We start from the raw sequence: 22,011 nt of genomic DNA on the forward strand, positions 1-22,011 counted from the left end.
ATTTTACAGATTACATCCATTAGATGCCAAGAATAATTCTGATCTGATTAAAGGATAACCATTTAAGACCACTAATTCACATATTAAATGCTTAAGATTGTACATCGTTAAAGACCTTACATCTCCAGACCCATTATCTTTTTTCTCTTGGTAGAAGACAATAAATGAGAGCCTTAAATAGTGGATGGATCCATCTGTCTAGACCAAAGAAAAAGGGGGCTACAAAAATAAGTATATAGTTTGAGGAATGCTTCCAGAAGAGTATTCAAGGATCAATGTAGGTATTATGAAATAACAAAAGATTACAAATCTCTTTGAGATGGAGGGAAGTCATTAGAAAAGGAAACATTTGGGACTTTCCTGGAGGTCCAGTGGTTGAGACTCCGTGCTTCTGCTGCAGGGAGCATGGTTAGATCCGTGGCTGGGGAACTAAGATCCTCACTGCCGTACGGTGCAGCCAGAAAACAGAAGTGAGAACAAAGACCATTCTTGGATGATTATGATCTCAAATGAGTATTTAAGGAAACAAACATGACAAAATATTTCTTATATCTATGAAGTGTTTCTCAGAAGGATGAAAATTACTGTAATTCTCATAATAACTATTTTTATGTGATTAAGATCATAAATAGAATTTATATGTTTGCATGAGGGACAACAAATACTAAAGAAGCAGGCTGACTTTTAGAAAAATTTACGTGTAGATTGCAAACACCCTGAAGTCAGGCACCTAATTCATCTCACTCCCTATCCTCAGAACCTGAAGTTCATCAACATATTGATTAAATGTTAATCAATAAATACTTGCTGCATGAATAACAAATTAATACAAGTTTTCTAATTTCACTGGAGAATCTTAGCGGAAATCCACAACCTATGAATATGCTGAATTCCAAAAGAATTTTGAGGCATATTGGTTGCAACTTAAAATATATTTCCCCACAGGAGAAACTATTATGGATGGTACAGGGGTTGGCAGGCCAGCCCATGAAAGTCACTTAATCTACAACATAGCAGAAACATTATACATTTGAAATGAACAAGTAGCAGAGAAAAAATACTGCAGCAATAAAACCAAAGATAGAAATAATAAAATTGAATAAAGCCTTAAAATTTTCTTGTCTCTCAGTGCTTGGAGAGAAGCAGATTTAAGGATGAGAAGAAGAGAGGTATGGAAATTGTCATGGAGAGGCTTATATTCTCAAGAAATTTAGAAGCTGATGGCTTTTTAAAAATTATGTAGAATTCTCCTCCAAAACATAATTCTGCTTATCCATGATAAAAAGTCTTTGAATAACACTCGTTTAACTCTTATCAGCTATGATGAAAGTGCTTTTTAAAATTCAAAAAGAGAATAGTGAAAAGAGGAAAAGAAACAAATGTGAAGAAAAATCAAGTAAACTGAACAGTAACAGCAGAGATGAAAATATTGCAGTATGAGTTAATCTAATACTCTCTGTGTTCTAGGTACTGATGATTAAAACAAATATATGGATGAAACACAGTCCTGGTCCACAAGAAACTTCAAGCTTGGTAAGGTGAATCAAATTCAAACTATTAAGCCCAACATTTGTGATAAAGACTGTGAAAAAGTAACCAGGCTACTTTTTAAAAAAAGCAAAAGATGGCCAGAGCTTCCCAAAGGGGTCCTCAAAGGCTTGTGGTGAATGCTGAGCAGGTGCTTTACAGGCAGAAGGAGAGTGTGAGAACAATCCAGGTTCTGGGAACTGTGGGGACAAACGAAAGTGCGCAGAGTACGGAGGCTCAGAGGGAGAGGAGGATTGCCAAGGGACAGAAGTGAAGGCGTCAGCCAGGAGGGCTGTGGCCTGCCTTATGCTACAGATGACTGGAAGTCTGAGGAGGGTCACACAGGGAAATAACATGATCAAATGGGCATTTTAGAAAGATCATTCTGGAAGCATAGTGGAGGATCGATTGGAGGTATGAAATGCTGGTGGCAGGGAAACCTGCTAGAAACCGCCAGAGTGAACGCTGGGCAGAAGTGGCAGGGCTATTTATAAAGACAGTCTGGGGAGCCATGTCTGTTCTCATCTTCATGAGGGCCTCCAATTCAGACGCTTGATGTTGTCTCCTAATGAGGTTATCCACACTGTCATTGAGACTCATTTCCAAGACTGAACTTTTAAAAAATGCTACAAATTTTGTAACCTCATTTTAACACATTTAAAATTTTTAACATACTGGGAGTCTCAATAAATGGAAGGAAGCTGCGTCCCTCTCCATCTCAGAAAAGCCAGCTAATCTGCTGTGTGTGGTTGGTGCACTGTCTTCCTAGAGGTAAAGACAGGGATGGACACAGAAAAGATGTAAGCTGGAAAGTTTTCATAAGCAGCATCAGTTGAGCTTTGTTGTGGGGAGAGGAGAGTGTACATCCCTTTACTCAAGAGTTGATGTTTGCAAGTTGGTTGTTCCTAACTGGGCAGTGTCTGAACTGCTGCTAAATAATTTTTTCTCTACCCACTTATAATATAGATGGATGTCCTGGCTTTGAAATATTTAGTAAAAGATACTCTGCTTCTCTAAATTACTTTCCATTTTCCTAACCCAGAAGACTGACTTTGAGAAATGGCCCAGAGCTAATTTTTTTAAAACTAAATTATCAAAAGTAACTTATTTCTTTATATTTATGTCTCTGGTGCTAAGTCTTTTTAATACCTTACACAAAAACATTATAATCTTATGACAAAATTTAAAATGCATTTTATAGTTGTTGAGTATAATGAATGAACTTTTATTTAATGTTTCCTTTCTAAACATATTTGACTAGCTATTGTTGAAAGAAGGACCAGACATGGGGAAAATTCAGTTCAGTTCAGCCGCTCAGTTGTGTCCGACTCTTTGTGACCCCATGGACTGCATGATGCCAGGCCTCCCTGTCCATCACCAACTCCCAGAGTTTACTCACACTCAAGCCCATTGAGTCGGTGATGCCATCCAACCATCTCATCCTCTGTCATCCCCTTCTCCTCCTGTCTTCAATCTTTCCCAGCATCGGGTTCTTTTCAAATGAGTCAGCTCTTCGCATCAGGTGGCCAAAGTATTGGAGTTTCTGATTCAGCATCCATCCTTCCAAAGAATATTCAGGACTGATTTCCTTTAGGATGGACTGGTTGGATCTCCTTGCAGTTCAAGGGACTCTCAAGAGTCTTCTCCAACACCACAGTTCAAAAGCATCAATTCTTGGGTGCTCAGCTTTCTTTATAGTCCAACTCTCACATCCACACATGACCACTGGAAAAGCCATAGCTTTGACTAGATGGACCTCTAAATAAATCTAATCTGTGCCTTCTGTGTTCAGTTGTCCTTGACACATAGAAAACATCTCTCTTCAGAAAGAAAACATTTCTTCCTTCTAGTGTATGACTAGATCTTTATCCATGTGGGACAAAGTGATAAAAATGATAGAAGTATGCAGTATTAGGATGAAGGGAGAGAATCTTCATATTTAAAGTCAGCCATTTCACAACAAGTCAAGGACACAGAAAAAAGCTCCTTGTCTTTTGAAACATTTGACTTGACTTTATGTCCAATGTTCTGAGCCTCTGGATAAGGATCACTTCTTTCCTCCTCTGCTGCTTCTGCGCTGGACATCCTCTAGGTAGCTTGGGTACTGAGGGGACCAAGCAAAAGAGGCTGTGGGCTATATGCTGATTAGTGGTTTAAGCCTGAGGCAATGAGTGGTTTAGATCAGAGGATCTTCAAGGAATTATTTTACTTCCTTCTTACTGCAGGATCAAGTCAAGTAAGATTCTGACAATTGATATTGAAACATAATTATATCATGCAGAGTTAAGGTTGTACACAAATATTTGACAGAATACATAAATAACCCCAAGATACTTCTTTCAGTATTTGAATTAGTATTGTTCAGTAGTAATTTTTAGCACACTTTAACTATTTTAACTATTATTTAACTATCATTAACTATTTTAACTGCATGTTTAACTTTAAAATTTTAACTATTTCCCTCATCAGTAGTTTCTTGATCTAGAATCTCTGCATGAAAGATGCCCTAGGAATGGTCATCTATGAAGGATTGAACTCCAGGAAAGAAATTCTGCTCTTCTTATATTTAAATTTATTCTCTTCGCCAGGCATTTCTAGGATTGTGAGGCGGGGGCAGAAATTGTTACTCTCAGGTATGCTGCCTTACTTAGATTTTGGCGCTTTTTTTTTGGCAAGACACATTTATGACTCCCTTGATAGGAACAATGAAGTAATTAGTTATTGTATCCCACACCTTACTAATGTGTGTCCCAAATTTTGTGGCATAAACTTTTAAGCAGTGTTTGGTTTTTTTTTCCTGTGATTGTTTAAAAGTTGAGGTCAACACTACTTATTATTCAGGTTAGAGGAAAACACAGAGAGGTGTTATCTGCAGAGCAATTCACGTAAAATCTCCTAATACTTTTGCATAGAATCTCCTCTACTTTTGCAACAGACTCAAAAATCAGTCTCCACACGGTTGCAGTGAAGTGAGCAGTCAGTCTCCTGAGTACAGTTACAGGTCTGTCCCAATACTGCTTCTGTCAGCGAACCTGCCTGCTTTTACTTCTTTCATATTATAGCCATTAATTAGAACCTGCCAAGAGGAACTTGAACATTCCTCAAGTATATATTAAGCATCTGTCCATCATGGTGGGAAGGGCTAACTTATTTTGGGGTATTCAACTCACTGGGTGTTCTAAATGTCAGGTTACTCAATACAGAAGTACAGAGGCTAATATGCTGGAAGTAGTTCCCAAGTTTTAAGATTTCTTCTCATGAGTTGCATTCACTGGCCTCAACCCATCTTTACATCAAAAAAATCTAAGTATTGATTCTAGATTCTGAAACCTATAATTATGTATAAACCTGAACTATGGAAAACCAAATAACTTTCTAAAATGTTACTATTTACTGGAGACATTTGTACTCAGATCTTTCCTCTAATTAGATTGCTAGCATTCCTTGTGTTCTAGCAGTGTTCCAGTGTTATGACTGGGAGGAAGCTAATTTCAAGGATCTTTTGCACAAGGAACTATTTACCGAGACATATGCAGTGCTTTCACTATGAAATAAATAGGAATAACATGACTTTAATCAGGGTTTTGACAATAAGAAATGAGACTTATTTGTCTAGCATTCTCACACTATGGAATGCAGTGGCAATACCTTTGCTATTTCTTACCTTCTGTGGTTTTGGGAACACACAGTTTTCTTAGTTTCACATTTCACCTTATACATATGCCTTTCCTTTGTCTTCCAAAAGGTGCAAATCTATTACCTTATACGTTTTTAAGATGATGCACAGGTCTCCTATATTTTACCAATGACAGTGTAATTCTCTGTCTGCCAGGTTGCACACAGTCATTTTGATTCTTTTCCTTACTTCTCAAAATTCTGGCAACTTGTCTTTCACTAATTTCCTCAAATATAGATCCTACTTTAGGTCTTTCATCATCTTACCTCTCCCAAGGCAATAATTCTCAAACTTTAGTTTGCGTGTAAAAAATACACATGAAACTCATAACATTCAGATTCCTGATCCCAGTCTTAGATGACTCAGCAGGTCTCAGGAAAGTCACAGGAAACTGAATTTTAATAAATCACTTAAACATAATTCATTGTCCAGGTTTTGAGAAATTTTATTCTACAGTTTTCTTATCTGTTTTGGGTCTTATAAACCAGAGGTTCCCAAACTTCAGGATCTAATGCCTGATGATCTGAGGTGGAGCTGATATAATAATAATAGAAATAAAGTACGCAATAAATGTAATTTTCTTGAATCACTCAGAAACCATCTCCCCACCCTCAGTCTGTGGAAAAATTGTCTTTCATGAAACCGGTCCCTGGTGCCAAAAAGGTTGGGGACTGCTGTTACAAACCATTTCTAAATAAGAATCCTAATGGTTAGATCAAATTCATTCATTCATTTATGCCTTCAACTACTTATTGAGCTCCCAATGTGTGTCAAATGCTGTTCTAGGTATTGGGTTTATGGGATTGACCAGAAAAAACATCATGGAGCTCAGTTTTCGTTTCCCTGAGTTTAAGAAGAATCCTCTATAAATCATGCTTGAGCCAAACTTTCTGAATCTGATGTTGAAGATCCTAGTTGATTGTGTCTCATAACTATCATTCAACAAAGATGCTCCCCTCTAGGCAGGTTGTTTTCTCTTCCTTTTTCTCAGCCTTACTGTCTCCATACCAAACTCAACCCACCTCTGTTTGTTGGTCCTCTTACTCTCCATTAGGAATATTGTCCAGTGTTGAGGACAGGGCACAGAGATGGGAAAGATGTTTCATTCATTCATTAAACACATATTCATTGAGAACCAAGCACTGTTTTGGATATGAGAGAATTCAGCAATGAACAAGATAAGGATAGAAAATAAAAAGAAACACCAGATAAATTCCATTCAGGGTATGATGACAGTGACCTGGCAGCTACTTTATATTGAGTAAAGAATTTAGTGACATTTAGACTGTGAGACGCTGGGCTGGATGAAGCACAAGCTGGAATCAAGATTGCCAGGAGAAATCTCAATAACCTCAGATATGCAGATGACACCATCCGTATGGCAGAAAGTGAAGAAGAACTAAAAAGCCTCTTGATGAAAGGGAAAGAGGAGAGTGAAAAAGTTGGCTTAAAGCTTAACATTCAGAAAACTAAATCATGGCATCTGGTCCCATCACCTCATGGGAAATAGATGGGGAGACAGTGGAAACAGTGTCAGACTTTATTTTTTTGGGCTTCAAAATCACTGCAGATGGTGATTGCAGCCATGACATTAAAAGACGCTTACTCCTTGGAAGGAAAGTTATGACCAACCTAGATAGCATATTAAAAAGCAGAGACATTACTTTGCCAACAAAGGTCCGTCTGGTCAAGGCTATGGTTTTTCCAGTGGTCATGTATGGATATGAGAATTGGACTGTGAAGAAAGCTGAGCGTTGAAGAACTGATGCTTTTGAACTATGGTGTTGGAGAAGACTCTTGAGAGTCCCTTGGACTGCAAGGAGATCCAACCAGTCTATTCTAAAGGAGATCAGTCCTGGGTGTTCACTGGAAGGACTGATGCTGAAGCTGAAACTCCAATACTTTGGCCACCTCATGCGAAGAGCTGACTCTCTGGAAAAGACCCTGATGCTGGGAGGGATTGGGGGCAGGAGGAGAAGGGGACGACAGAGGATGAGATGGCTGGGTGGCATCACTGACTTGATGGGCATGGGTTTGGGTAGACTCTGGGAGTTGGTGATGGACAGGGAGGCCTGGTGTGCTGCGATTCATGGGGTCGCAAAGAGTCGGACACGACTGAGCAACTGAACTGAACTGAGACTGTGAGATGAATGACAAAAGTGGCCATGCAAAGTTTAGGGAGAAAAGCATCACAGGCAGAAAAAACAGCTAGTGCTAAGGCTGTCAGGTAAAAATGTGAGTAAGAAGAATATAAGGAAGGCCAGTGTTGCTGATGGTTAGTGGGAGAAGATAAAGTGGTAAAGGCTGGGGTCCAAGAGGTTCATATGAGCCAGATGACATAAAGTCAGCAGTGGGGCTGTGATGTGATTTATGTTTTCACAAAACTCTCTTCAGATGTTGTGTGGGAATTGGATTGTGGAGATGCAGGAGAGACCAAACAGTAGTCCAGCTGAATTATGATGGTTTGCATAGGCAGTGGTACAAGTGAACAGAAATGAACAAAGTAGGCGTATGTTATGGAAATAGAATCAGGGAGCTTGGTGATGGATTAGATGTGGGGGCTGCAAGAGAGGACTCAGGGAAAATTTCTAGAATTTTTTTCACTTGAGTAACTGGCTGGCTGGTCATGTCAGTTGCTGCTCCAGAGAAGACTATGGAGGGAGCAGGTTTGGGTGAGAAGGGTGGAAATCAAAAGTCTGAATGGTGAGTGATATGACTGAAAAGCAGGCTACTGTGCCCAGACTGCCAGAGGCTTACAGTAAGCTAAGAAATTTGAACTGTTTCTGAATGGTGACTTAGGAACGTAATATGGCATTGGTGTAGAGGATGGGCTTAGAGGGGCAGAAATCACATGTCTGCTGTAGGATTTGGGGAGTAAGAATGGTGGCGGAGGGGTGGGGGATATGAGAGAGAGTCAAAAACACAAGAATAATTATAAAAGAGCCAAAAAGAAGGAAAGAAATCAAATAAAAAACAGGTAGAAAGCACAAGTGTTTATTTGAAGATAGAAAAAGAGTAAGGAGGGTAGGATTAACTGTAGAATGTGTCTTGGTTGGTAGTTTTGAGAAAAAGATGCAGAGGGCAGAAAGGAGAAAGTGCCACGAGTTCCTGGGAGAAGCACCAAGCCTGCTCCAAAGAGTGGAATTCACCAGCTGTGCTTGGGTCTCACACACAAACTGTCTTGAAAAAGAACCTGGGTTGAAAAAAGAGAGATGACTTTGTGATCTACACTTGGTCATTCTGTCTTAGTGACAAGGGAACATGTGTATGTTTGTGTGAGAAAAGCAACTTCATCTATATTTTAGTTAGCACATATCTTTTCACCATAGGAAAAAAAAATTGGTGATCTTTATTATTATTAGGATCAGCTAACAGGATATCAGATAAAACTTACATATTTGTAGCATTCTCAGAGCCTGAAATATCGTTTCATAAAATGGGAAGATTTCTCTCATGTTCGTGAGTTCTGTTGCCAATGAACAGTGTATCCAAAACGGATGTTTTCAAAGAGGATCTCTGTCACATCAAGGGAGAAAAACTGTTGTTCTTTATGAGAAAATGTTTCCAGTTTGCAATTAATTTTATTTTTCTGATGGAATTTTCTTTCTCCATTATAACAGGCTAGATCAATAAGAACCCTGCATCTATAACTTAGAATAATCAAGACAGGGAAAACCATCAGAGAGAAAGCAAATGATGACAAAAATCGATATGCTTACTTACTCTGCGCTCCCTTATCCTTCATTTTCCACTTGTCTTCACCAAAACCTCACCACTGGAGCTAAATGGATCTCTTGAATAAGATTTTTTTCTAAAAAAAAAAACAAATTTTGGCTCATTTGTGTCAAATTCAACAGGAGCTGCTTCTTTCCTATATGAGCCATTTTCTGAATAAGTGATTTTTTGGGGGTTGGCAAGCTGAGAGATTTTGCCTTAGTCAATAGTTGGCATTATCATCAAATAGGAGGCAAATTAGTCATTGCAAATGAATTAATATCTTGCAGAACTAGAGTTATTTATGCTCTGAGTGATAAACTTGGGAACTGTTAATCAGCGCACTGACAGAATTTGTAAATGAGATCAATGCATCACTGTTGGGGATCTTCCAGGAATGATGGAGGACAGGACAGCTGCCAGAAGACTGGATTCATTTATTTGCTTGCTCTTTCCTTCCTCTGTTTACTTTCTTCCCTCCTTAACCTTTCATTCCCCTTTCTCCCTTTCCTTCCTTCCATCTTCCCGTACACTGGTGCTCTGTTCTGTGCTAAGTGTATCTGTTCTGGGCTAAGAGGTATCTTTAAAGAGACATGTCCCCCACCTTTAACAATCTCACAGGGAAGAGAAGACATCAGGCATCATTAGAGCGTAATGTATTAAGCATAAAAACAAACGTCTACAAAAATGTTTTAAAGTATGAGAAGGAAGACTCTAACTTGTCCTATAGGGGTTAAGGAAGGGCCTCTCTGAGAAAAATGAATACAAATTTGCCAGGTGGACACAGCAGTGTTTTAGGGAGAAGAATATGCATAAAACCATGGATTTGGGGGAAAATATGATCATCAGTATTACAGCAATCACAAAAACAAATAATGTGTACTATGCCCTTACTATATGCCAGGTATATGTTATGAGCTTTTCACAAATTAATGTTTTTAATCTTTACAACCACCCCAATGGGTGTTATTCCATTTTTCTGATGAGTATAGCAAGTCCCAAATGTTTCAGAAACTTGTCCCAAAGAACAACTGGTATGTTTATGGAGTTGTAACCACTTCAGTGTGTTGGTATATGAAGGATATAGTGGAAAATATCAAGAGATGAGGTTAGAAAGATCTTCAGGAGTGTATGTAATAAACAGTAAGCCATACTACAGAAAAGGGCTCAGGTTCATTGTTAAGCTGGACAAATTTGTTCATCTATTCCTCTGTACATCTACACATTTATTTATGAGATATATATATATATATCTCATATATATATATATATATATATATATGATTTTATGCAGTACCCAAAAATCATGCATAAAATGAGTAAAAATGAGAGTGATAGAAAAGATGAAGGAGAGGATATAATGGAGTTAGGAATAAGGCTAGTTGAGCAGACGTCCGTGAACCTTGGCAGACACTGGAGCTATTTTCCATCTCTGTATGAATGTTAAAAAACCAATTGAGGAGAGAAAGCCAAGCTACCCCCTAAGTGAGCTGAAACTATACCCACTGAAAAGGTCAGGGTATTTCAAAAGGATGATTTTGGAACCATTTAATCAGAGGGACAGATGGGTGATAGAGGCCATAATGTCCTATTTCTTATAGCATGGTGGATATGATTTTCATTTGAAGAGTTTTTTTTTTTTTTAAGGAGATATAACCAGATGTCCTCTTCACCAAAACACAATCTTAATAAAGTGTTCATGTAATGCCTGTCTTTAATAATTCTACTGCCTGAATATTTGCCAAGATGACTTATTTGTGACATTTATACCAATCCAAATAAATAACTAACTTACTGGTTGGCTTGTTATTTTTAAACACCACCTAACAAATACACTAACTTTGGTTTTAGAATGGTTGACATGTAACCTTTCCTTCTGGCAGTGATTAGCTGGTAGGGACAGTTGCCTATTCAGGCTACTCGGAGTTTGCAAGACTTAAATTGCATCAACCAAATAGTTTCTATTATAAGCGAGTTTTAATTGCATATATCCAGACATGCTTCTAAGATTGTTTAGAAGCAAGTTCAAGAGGGGGGAACACAAGCTATGAAAATATAAAATGCTGTGTTAAAAGACATCCTGGTTAACACTAACTCTTGCGTCAGTAATCTGATGATTTCTGTGTAAATATAGGGATGGGGGGCTTCCCTGGTAGCTCAGTGGTAATGAACCAGCCTGCCAATGTAGGAGATGTGGGTTCAGTCCCTGGGTCAGAAAGATCCCCTGGAGAAGGAAATGGCAGCCCATTCTGGTCTTCTTGCCTGAGAAATCCCATAGGCAGAGGAACCTGGTGGGCTGCAGTGCATGGGGTCACAAAGAGCTGAACATGACTCAGCAACTAAACAGCAACAATAGGGATAGGGTGAGGAGGGTGGTGAGCTCATATTTCTGACCCATAACTAATTCCTGTCCACAGAGGCAAAAGTTTATAATAAAAGCTGCACATAATCTGAAAATGTTCTTGGTAGATATTGTCATGAAGTGGTCACTGGCAGGGTAGTGTGGTAGCCATTTGTAGCACAATAGCTAAGTTTAAAGCCCTGCATAACTAAGGCTAATAACTGGGCAGGCATGTGGGTTGTATACGATTTGAGTGAAGAGTCCAGTGGTCTAGTAAGTGTACAATTTGGGGAGACATATGTGATCCTTTCTGAAAAAGGAACAAATGATAGACTTGCACCAGGATCTTCTATGCCAGAGTCAATAAACACGTAAAACAAGCCATTGAAGAGGAAAGATCTCAGTTCTGAAAAGTCACTGAATAGCTTTGAGGGGAAAATGTCTTAACCAGGTCTTTTATTGGTTTATATTTTCAATCAGCCGTACAGGATGAGGCCCCAGTTGACAAAAAGTTGAGGCAGTGAACTGTCTCTTACAGTGGTGAGAACTTAGCTTCCTGCCTATCAGCTGGGCCTCTATAATTTCCCCCCCCAACTCATTTCAGACTTGTAACTCTATCTAGAGTTTATTCATATTGTCTAATGAAATCCAAAACATGGCTCTGGTCCTCTTATGGTTTTCTTAGAACTAAGGTTTTCCTGAGGTAATAAAATGTATTAAATATTAAATAAGTTTTAAAAGCTTTAAATTTTACAAAGCCACGGCCTCTTGTTTAGTTTTGTCATTGTAAGCGTCTCAGCAAATCATGTCTAATTAGGTACTGGAAAAGTGGAATGTGCATTTTCTGTCAAATTTTATTTTTCAGGTAAAATTGGTTTTCAAATCTGCTAATGGGTAAAAAGATATTACCTTCTCTCTCAAGTTACAGAAGCAGAAGTTCAACTGGTCCTTAAGAAATGAAAGACCTTCAGTGAAGGTTGAAAGTCCTTCAGTTCAATCATGTCACACTTTGAGCAACTCTGGTCTCCTTAGGTCCATCATCTGTCCTCATGGCTCACAGGTGTGCAGGGCGGTTATGTCCAGGACTATGGAATGGACCCTGATGCTGGGAAAGGCTGAAGAAAGAAGGAGAAGACAGCAACAGACGATGAGATGGTTGGGTGGCATCACTGACTCAATGGACATGAACTTGGGCAAACTCCAGGAGATAGTGAAGGACAGGGAAGCCTGGTGTGTCCGTGGTGTCGCAAAGAGTCAGATATGAATTGGCAACTGAACAACAACAACCCAGGACAAAAATGGTTACTTCCCACCCAGTTGAAATACCCTTTCTGTGGAAGGGTAAGAATCCCAGAAAGTCTGTGGGGCTGGCTTTTGGAGTAAAGAAATGAGTAAAATTTTCTCTAGATTTTCCCAATGTGTTGTGATTCAATTTATTAGATAAATGAGTTGTTTGATGATTTTCATTTAAATTGACAAATTTCGCTCCAAGCATAAATTTCCACAGGGACACGGTCTTCATTCTTTACCAATTTCAGGTTGCCACTAAGGTCTAGAGGAACTAAAGGTATTTTAGCCTCAGAGTGACATATGAGCTGATTTCAAATATTTGTAGACTGTTATGTGGAAGTAGTATTATACTTTTCATCCAAAGCCATATGGGTTAAACAGAATCTTAGTAATCATAGTTGTCCATTAGACTGCTTTGGAGATTGTGACCCAGTCCTACCCTAGAGATGTTCAGTAGACGTATGGATGATCATTTGGCATGAAAGTCATGTGTCAGAGATTTCTTGGGCCAGATGATATGAAAGCGCTCTCAAAACCTAAAAGTTCTAAGAATCTGTAATCAACATTAAAAAAAAAATTATTTAAAAAAAATTTTGGCATGAAATATGAGGAAGGGCTGTTTGCTGGAGGCAAAATGTATGTCTATGTTTTTATACTTTTAAGTCTTAAAATTGTTGCATTATCTTTTTTTCAGATAGCTCACTGGAAATAAATATGAAAATAAATATGGAAATTTCCTAAGTGACTGAATACTAATGAATCTGTAAATAAATTTAGAATTCTCTTCTGGACACAATTCCTTGGGTGATATAGGATCCTAAATTTATGTTTTACCTTTTTATTTTGGAAAAGTTAAAACCTATAAAAATTGACTAGTATAATGAACCCTATGCACCCATCACCTAGATGCAAGAATGATTAACTTATAAGGGCAGATTAATGGCCCCTGAAAGATGTCTGTGTCCTGAAGAAGCCAGGAACTTGTGGATGTGTTAGGTTACGTGGTAAGCAAAAATCATGGTAACAGATGGAATTAAGATTCTCCAAGAGGGAACAGTCTAATCACCCGCATCTTTGTAAGTGCAAGAAGGAGGCAGAGGAGAGAGACCCAGATAGATAGCCATGTGAGAAGGTCCTGGCTGATACTGCTGAATGGCACTGGAGGAACGGGGTCTTGAGCCAAGAAATGTGGCTGAAAAGGCAAGGAAACAGATTCTCACCTAGAGAATCCTAATGGTTTGGGGGCCTGTTGATGCCTTGATTTTAGCCTAGTGAGACCTCTTGTAGATTTCTTACCTATAGAAATATAAGATAATAAATTTGTGTTGTTTTCAGCTATTAAGTTTAAGGTAAATTTTTTAGCAGCTATAGAAAACAAGTTTTTTTAAAAAAGAGAGAAAGGCTGTCAAAATATGAAGGAAAAAAATAATCCTTAAGGACAATGTTAAAAAGTTCTTTGTATTTTCAAGTAAAACAAGTATTTAGAAACCTAGCAAAGAAAGACAGTGCTTTTATTTGTTGGCTTTGAATACAACACGAATGGACATAAATCTGAATATCTATAAAAGATATTTGAATATATGTACCAAAGTTAAATAAGTATTTAAATTGCTAATATGATTAGTTTTATTTATCATTTAAATGATTTAAGCCCATGGTGCCATTTTTGTTTAACTACTTATCTCCATTACATAAATTGCAAATTAGATACTCTGGCTTACTTGAATATGTTTTATAGTTATTCTTGATGGTTTTCCTTTATATACTATTTATCCAATTACAGCAAAAAGGCAGATATTAGAGAGATAAAAATGCATTATTTTATAGAAGCTAGTGAAACTGTTTATACTTACTAGGATACAGACCTTTCAAAAAGACCAACTAAAATCTATGATCATTTTCTTCCAAATAATTCTCTAAATTCCCATTTATATTCATAGGTTCTTTTTTTCCCTAAGCCTGATAAAATATTTAATTTGAGTCCAAAAACCAACCAACCAATCACTCAACCCACCAAATGACTTACTCTGCCAACAACCATAAGTAAAAACAAAAAGTAAAACAAAGCGTTTGAAGTTTCTAAGCACTTTTGAAAAGTGATGCACGTAGCTTGAGTGAACTGTCAGGTATCTATTTTGTTATCTTGCCAATGTCAAAACAAAGGGCAAAAGATAAATGTCTAGATTTACTGAAGTCATATATCCTAATGGATCATTTATTTCTTTTATGATTAAGTACCTTCCTCTTCAAAGATATTAGCCATATGATTCACAATCTGGAGTGAAGTTTTTACCAACTGTAATTATTAGAGGCATATTTAACTGTATATTTGAAATGTATAGATATTATTCCTTTTGGAAAGTTGCAGGAGAATTGCTATAATAGCATATATTTGTTTTGAAAGTATAAGTTAGAAACATCCACTAATACTTTTGAGCATATGGCACAAACTTTAACACACAGACATACAGATGCACACCAAACTCAAAAATCTGAGAAAATACATATACTATTTAGCATTCTACTTAATATTTAATACATCATCTCACTCTTCCTGGACACTATGAGAAACTGAAACATACAAAATTAAGGGTAGTCTCTAAAGCTATTGTGGTGTGAAAACTTAGTTAGGCTATGGTGAACGATTATCTGGCCAAACACCAGTCTAGATGTTGTTATGAAAATAGTTTTTAGATATGATTAATGTTTACAATCAGAAGACTTTGAATAAAGCAGATTATCCTCCTTAGTCCAGGTGGGTCTCATCTAAATAGCTGAAGGCCTTAAGAGCAAAGATGGAGAAAAAAGCAATTCCTTCTCAAGGTTGCAGCATAGAAACACTGCCCGTTTCCCACCTGCTGACTTGTGTTGCAGATTTTGGGCTTAAGGCTGCAAACATCAATTCTTATTTGAGTTTCTATGCTGCTGACCTGCCTTATTTCTTTTATGATTTTCTTATGCCTTATTGATTTTAGATTTTCTAGCCCCCTAAATTGTATAAGTCAGTTTCATAAAAATCTCTGTCTTTCTGTCTCTATAAATTGGTTGGTGGGTAGGCAGGCAGATAGATGACAGAAATAAAGAAAGACCCATCTCCTATTGGATCTGTTCCCCTCAGGAGAACCCTACCTAAATAGCTATAACTGCCCAAACATTTTGCAAATAAGACATTAACCCTAATTACATCTTAAAAAAAAGCAATTCTCCATTCCCATTTTGTGCACCTTTCATTTGCTTTGTTTAAACTGATCCAAAATATTTTATTCTTTTTATCTCAAACTGATAATGAAAATTATAAAAGCTCAAAAGAATTTCTTTCTACTCAATATTCCGGTCCCCTGAGTTTCTTTCTCCACTTCTACCCAGCTCCTCACCCCTTTTTTATCCAGTCCATGAATCATCCCTGACACATACTTCATGTTTCTAAAATACAAGAGCATTGAAGAGCTTTATGAACACTCTAATATAGTTTTTAAAAAAATTTTTTTTTCGGTTTAAATCTCTTTTCTGTGACTATCAGTAGTATGGTCTGGTTTTTAGGTATTCTCTCTGGTGACTGTTTTCTATCAATTTACGTTTAGCCAACAGTTAATGTGTGCTCGGATAGCAGCTGAAATAAGCTCAGAGACTCTGGATCTATTATCATAAGGCTGTCTTTAAGAAGACTTGGTTTGTGTACCTTAAAATAAGACTTTTTACTAGTGTTTAAGCTAAAGCTGTGTCTTCATTTTATTCTTTAGATTCAGAGTAACTAATTCTGACCAAAACTCTAAAAAGAATTGGAAATGACCAGTTATTAAAGCAATGCAGTGGTTAGGAAGACTGAGTTCCTTTCTAAGCTGATAAAGTATTTCAAAATGCATACAAATACAAGGCTTTTTCAAATAAGCATACAGAATTCAAAACTACAACAAAATTAGTCCTCTGCTGTTGCATAAGAGGGATTTAGCCCCTGTGCAATTTATGACTTGGATTATCTTCCTAAACAATGTTACCCAAATAAACCTTCCTTGAAATCAATGGTACTGGTATTCAAACATTTTTCCTTTATATGGAGTTAACTGTGTCCTCTATCATCTGACTGGTTCAACTAAAGTCATTTCTCTTAAAGACATCAACAGCTCAAGGAAAAAAAAAAAGTTTTCTCTCCAGGCTGGGGGAGGACGTTTGCTTTGCACTTTAAAATGTTTGCTCTGTTCCAAGAAGATATTAGGATCAGTTGACTGACAACAGGAAAAATTTTCCTGGCAGAGAAGGAAGCCAGAGGAGATTCATATGCAGACAAAATTTTAACTATCAGGCTGTTTGTATCCCCATGTCTACTCTAATATGCCAAGCTGGGATAAATCAAATGGACTCTAAAAATGGTAGATAAAAATGCGATTTCACAATAATTCTGGAGTTTTGCAGAATATCCATCTTAAGCATCTTTTTTCCAAAGAGTTATTTATTACTGAGTAAAGCTATATAGCTATTCCAATATATGCACTACTCTAAAAAAAAAAAAAAGAAAAACCTTGAAAACTCTACATTTTTAAAAGTGGTACAAAGATACAACAGTTTTGCTGAAGTGCTAATGTGAGTTAAAAGAAATTATAGGACCCAGAAAGAGGTGCCTGAAATCTGTTTGAAATGAGGAGAAAACCAGGTCAGATGAAGCAGTGTAGTGCTTGGTGGTGATGTGTGATTTTCCAGGTGGCCATCCCTCTTTGGAGTGGCTGGGCCTGAAGGGTCCTTCCTCAGGGTGTGGGGAATGTGTATACAACTTGTCTCTGTTATGAGATCCTCAGGGTAATAGTCTCTAAGCGAAGTGGGAATTGGACTCAGCATAAATGCAAAGAGGACTAAGGACACATGAAAGCAATGCTGGGGTGAATTCACAAATCAAATGCTTCAGACACCTCAGGACAGACTTTTCTAGTCAGCATCTCATAGCAACTTCATAATCACTCAGTTTTCCTTGGCTTCTCAGAGAATCTCACAGGATCTCAAATGTGATCCCTATGAGGATTAGCAGAATAGAAGTAATCCAGGCCATAATTTATATTCTAAAAATCCCTTAAACAGTGGGGGAGATTCCGATTTCTGAGAGTAAAGCGGGGTGGGCACTGGCAGACTCTTCTTACTGCTAGGTCCTCTTGACCCCTCTGTTTCCTTCATTGCCTTTGGGGACCTCACCCCACCTGCCCTGTTTAAGATTTCCATACGGGCTCTCCAGGTGGTGCTAGTGGCAAAGAACTCACCTGCCAATGCAGGATATGTAAGGGACATGGGCTTGATTCCTGGTTGGGAAGATCCCCCGGGGAAGGCATGGCAGTGGACTCCAGTATTCTTACCTGGAGAATCCCGTGGACAGAGGAACCTGGAGGGCTACAGTCCATGGGGTTGCAAAGAGTCCAGCACGACTCAAATGACGTAGCACGCATGCACTGGATCTTCTAAGCTAACCATCCTCCCTTTGTTAGTGTGAGCCTTGGGCTTTTTCCTTACTATGGTATTTCACAGGCAAAATGAAGGGTGTAAAGGAAAATTCAAATTGAAGGTACCCAAAGTTGATTCATGGACTGCTAAACTTGTCTACATTCTACTTTATATAAGCTTAGACTTAATGCATACCTAGTCTAAATATGAATCTTATCACAGCAATAGGAGGAGAATGTGATTAAGTCTCACCCCATTCTTCCTTGAAGAAGGCTCATTTTGAGAACCATTGAAGAACTAATTTGACTTAAATTTGATATAAACTAGACCAGAAAACTAATTTAAAAGAAAAACCAACAGCTACAAAAAACAAAATAACCTAAAGGAAAAGCCCCAAACACTGATAACTCTAACAGACTTAATGTAGTTAGAAATCACTTATGGTCTACAGGAGTCTATTTTAAAAGGTGTAAACTATTAAGAAAGACTGGAATCTGTTTTATTAATGATAACTTTATGAAGTTGTTAACCTCCTAAATATTTTTCAGATTAGAAATTACCTTAGGGACCTTAATTTTTCATTTTAATTTAAAATATTAATTCTTTTCTCATTTTGGGGGCCATTCCCCCAAAGCGTTAATTTCTATCACCTCCAGTAAACACATAATGTTTTGTGGGAGAGCTATCTTTTGTTAGATATCTTTTTCATCTGCCCTGAAGATTAGACTTTTCCTGTCTCCTTTCCTCTCAAAAATCCAACTCAACTTATTTAAAACCAGTGCCAACAAACAGGGATTTTTCATAATTGTTAATCTGGGGCTAGTGTGCCATGCTGATAAACCAAGGGCTTTAGCAATTGAGTTGCTGGCCTAGTTAGAACCTGACTAAAATTGTTAATATAAATAAAAGAACTGAAGAAAACTTTTTCATAATATCATTTTTAGTGAATTTTCGTTTGTCCTTTTTCTTTTCTTGGTAAGAGCTTTGAATTTTAAGGATTCTCAGGCAAAGATTCACATTGAGATTTAAGTATAGGGAAATTATGTTAACTTTATGGTTAATTACATCTTAATTGCCTTTCTGCTTTAGGTTAGTCATTAAAATTATTATTCTGATTTTTTAATAATGTGTTTTTCTGCAATATAGGACACACATAAAGAATAAAGCCAAAATCATATAATCCCACCTTTGTATAAGGTTAACTTGACATTTGGTGAATTTCCTTTCAGCTTTTTGTGTGCATACCTACATTGCCATGTAACTCATCCTAGAGTTCATAGCATGGAGGGTCTATGTTTTATATGTTTTACACTCACAGTGAGTTTTGTTTTTTGCTTTCCTCTCTCTATAAAACACACTGGCCTGTATTCAGGAAGACCAACAATTGACATGACTCTCCATTAGAGGAGTTAAAAGGTGGACATGTTGCTTAGAAGTTGATTGGCTGATATAAGACAGCATGCGTGTTCTGGGGAGCCAGCCCTTATTGTGTTCTACACACTGGCAGCCCCTCTGAAGAGCCCAGAACATGCTAACTCAGAAACATGTGTTCCCTCTTCCTGTCTGCTGGTTACAAATCCTTTTGGTTTGTCAAAATTCTGCTATTTCTCTTTGCTGCAATATAGTCCCAAACACTTAACAATCATTGTCTTTACTGGAACACACAGGTGAAAATATCTTCAAGTTCTAATGTGACCTTAACCGGCAGTGAAGAACAGTTTTATTTCTGCCCTCTGTAAAGGATGGCTGGAGATATGTCTTTCTATATATCCACCTGTCTATCAATGTACTTTTTTGAAGCACAAAATATTCTCGTAAATAGCTTTATTTTTTTAAAATAAGGCATGATTTTAAAAATAGCATAATGAAATATTTTAAATCCTCTTTGCAGTAGTATTTGTGTAATATTTCATAGATGTGTACCCAAGTAAAAACAAAAAAAAAATCCCAACACACTTAAAGGGAAACACCAAAATATGTAAAGGTTAGATGAATATAATGGCTTATGGTTTTTTGTGTGTGCATGTGTGTGCATCTTTTTACCATTCTCTGCCCTTCTATATCTTTTTCCCTTTTTCTTCCCCACTCTTTTCCTCTCTTTCCTAGAATAATCATGTTGATTTGCCATATCCCAGAAGTACCAACTAATGGTTCTACTGAAAGTGAACTTGAAAGACTTTACGATGTTTGTCATCACAGCGTCTCTTGGCATTGCTTTGGTCTGCACATTAGTGGTATATTGAACCTCTAAATTGACTAAAATGGCATTCACTTAGCGAATGTACACCATTACTTTATCATCCAACATGTCACCAAGAAGTTAATCAGACTGTTCTGCTGATCTAGCTTAATGTTTGTCTGTTCGTAGATGTCTTGGGGGCTGTTGCTACTAACTCTAGAAAAATTAGGGTGGGGATGATGCTCTTGACTACTTTTTTCCTGAAGGAAACACTGCTTCATAGATATTATATTTTATATGTAATGTTATTGAATACATTAAGCTTTGAATTAAATGGAGTTGAATAGGGATTGTATCAACTCAAGCAAATATTTATATGGCAATAATTTGGTCTAGGTACTTCCCTGGCAGTACAGTGGTTAAGATTCTGCACTCCCAATACAGGAGGCAAGGGTTCCATACCTGGACAAGTAACCAATATCCTGCATGCTGCAGGCTGTGTCCAAAATAAATAAGAATTTGATCTAAATGTTTGACATATAGTAACCTATTTTTTCCTCTAATAATTATATGAATGTGTACAGCAAAATCCCTGTTTAATAGATGAGGAAACTGAAGAGCAGGAATGTTTGGATAAGTTCTGTAAGTCATGGAGCTCTTATGGAGCAGAGCTGGCATTTCACACCAGGCAGTTTACTTCCAGAGGCTCTTCTCTTAATCCCAGTGCCATATTATCCCATATTATCAGCAAATATTTGATAATATTTTTAAAAATATATGGACTATTATACTATGCACAGGAATGTGAAAAAAGGTATTAGTTGTTGCTGTCCTTTGAGGTTTTTAATCTAGTTAGACAGGGCAAACAATATAAAACTATAAACACTACCAGGCAATAAAAGCTGTGATATAGGAATCATTCAGATGAGTTCTCTAGGATTTTGAAGATGGCCAGATCACCAAAGGCAGGAGAAATCTGTAAGAACTTCATATATCTGGACTTTTGAGAGGCTTGGACCAAAGACTGAGATACATTTTATGCTCTATAAAGAAAGTTATTCAAAATATGAATAGCTTAAAAATGCATCTAAGACAGATGGTTTGAAATAATTTGAATTATCTGTGAGTAGAGTGAATACTTGATTAAACCCCAGTAGGTGAGTGAGAATTACTATCATAAACAAAGGAATTTAAAACACTGTTATTGTGCCATTAATATAGAATTAGAGTGATTAGATAATTCAGAAGATGCTTGTCTTGATGCCTTTAAAAGTGGAACATGCAATGCCTTGGGCTGCACACAATTAGTGCTGCATGTCACAGAAGCTTGGGAGTGACAAGACTGTTTGACAGCCCTGAACCAAGAACCAGTGCCCAGGAGAACAGCGATCTAGAATACTGACTTGATTTTATACTTCTTTTTGTTTAAAGCAACCAACATTTCAGTGATCTACAGTACTCTAGGGTTACATTCATCTACTGTTATTGTGATGCAATAGTTTCAGAAGAAATAATAGGTAAGTTACATAACAAGACCAAGGGCACTTCAGGATAAAGAAAAATACAGGAACATTTAAATTGTTAGAAATCTTCTATATCTATTCCTGCCATCTCTTAAATTAACAGTAAGATTATTTTTCTTCCTTTTACCTCACATGCTATAAGACTGTACTATAGTTTGCCACCCCATTTTAGCTAATTATAATTTATTCTATATATTTCATATTCAGTGAGCTGAAATATGTATCAGTTTAACATTATGTATCAGTTTCTTAACATTAATGTCTTTTGTAGAACTCAATTTACATGTAGATTAAATATAACCCATTTTATCCTAATAATCTGGTATTATTATTTTCTCTC

General features: G+C 37.2%; 1 long non-coding RNA gene across 2 annotated transcripts in view; it reads left to right on the forward strand.

Annotated features, from left to right (window-relative positions):
- The window catches only part of LOC122443350, a 128,189-nt gene extending 115,518 nt beyond the window's left edge, over nucleotides 1–12,671 (forward strand). For both annotated transcript variants that reach the window (XR_006269985.1, XR_006269984.1), the window contains 2 exons: nucleotides 1,468–1,533; nucleotides 12,181–12,671. This is a non-coding gene — a long non-coding RNA (uncharacterized LOC122443350). The remainder of the gene's footprint in view (nucleotides 1–1,467; nucleotides 1,534–12,180) is intronic.
- The last annotated feature ends 9,340 nt before the right edge of the window (nucleotides 12,672–22,011 follow it).

This window comes from Cervus canadensis, chromosome 6 (assembly GCF_019320065.1).
Source record: "Cervus canadensis isolate Bull #8, Minnesota chromosome 6, ASM1932006v1, whole genome shotgun sequence".
In the NCBI taxonomy this organism is placed as follows: domain Eukaryota; kingdom Metazoa; phylum Chordata; class Mammalia; order Artiodactyla; family Cervidae; genus Cervus; species Cervus canadensis.